Raw genomic sequence first — 1,123 nt, 5'->3', positions numbered from 1 at the left:
CAAGTTTTATTTTATATTAATATTTCTAACAACTATGCGGCGGTACTCATTGTTTTAACCTGCATTTCACCAATGACAAATACGGTTGACAATATTTTAATGTACATTTGATTATTTTATTATTTTCCATCTGTGTGTCTTCTCTTGCGAGAAATCTGTCAGCTCTTTTGTCCGCAGCATAACTTTTGCTTTCTGTTGGGTTTCAACTACTCTGTGGTTTTGTATTCAAGACTTCTGATGCTTTTGAAAATGCTTCCATTCTATCCCACATTCTTTTTGTAGAATATATCTCATATATTGGAAGTTTTAAATTGAATGAAGTCTAAATTAGCAATTTCTTTTTAATGCATCATGCTTTTGATGTTACCTAAAAATATCTTCTAATTTTTTCTCAGAAGTTGATAATAATATGTTTTGTACTTAAAGCTCTGATGTTCTTGTGTTAATTTTTGTATAAGATCTAAGTTCAGATTTTAGGAATAGTTTTTAAACATGGATGAAAAATTTTTAGAGTTATTTTTGGGAAAAAAACTGATCTTTTTCCACTGAATGACCTTAGAACTTGGTGAAAATCTCCTTACCTTCCTGTCCCATTTCTGTACTTTGAATTCAGTACTGTGGAGTTGTGCATCTACTGTCATTTTGTCTGAAACTATGTTTAAGACTATCATACGTCTGAAAATTGATAGTACAGGTCCTTAAACTTTGTTCTTAGTCATCAGTTTGCCAATATCTACAGAGTAGCTTAATTAATTTTATTGAAGTCATGTTACCAATAGGTCAACCTGGGAAGAATTGCATTAAAAAATATTGATTCTTTGACTTAGATAGAATGTATTTTTTTTCTCACTACTTATTCTCCTTCATTTTTGAAACAATCTACTATACATAATGTTCTAGCTTGGTGTGGGTTTTTTAAATTTTTTTTTAATGTTGAACTATTTTTTTTTTGTTTTTTTTTGCGGTACCAGGGTTTGAACTCAGGACCTTGTGCTTGCCAGGCAAACTCTTATTCTACTGAGCTATCTCCCTAGCCCTGAAATATTTTATTTTTAAAATTTTCCCTGCTTTCTCTCAAGTGCCTTTTATAGTTTCTGTTGTTATTCCTCTTAAGGTAAGGTGC

The sequence above is a fragment of the Octodon degus genome, unplaced genomic scaffold, assembly GCF_000260255.1.
Source record: "Octodon degus isolate 3935 unplaced genomic scaffold, OctDeg1.0 scaffold00084, whole genome shotgun sequence".
In the NCBI taxonomy this organism is placed as follows: domain Eukaryota; kingdom Metazoa; phylum Chordata; class Mammalia; order Rodentia; family Octodontidae; genus Octodon; species Octodon degus.
The sequence above is the reverse complement of the archived record's forward strand: the minus strand, read 5'-3'. Positions refer to the sequence as shown.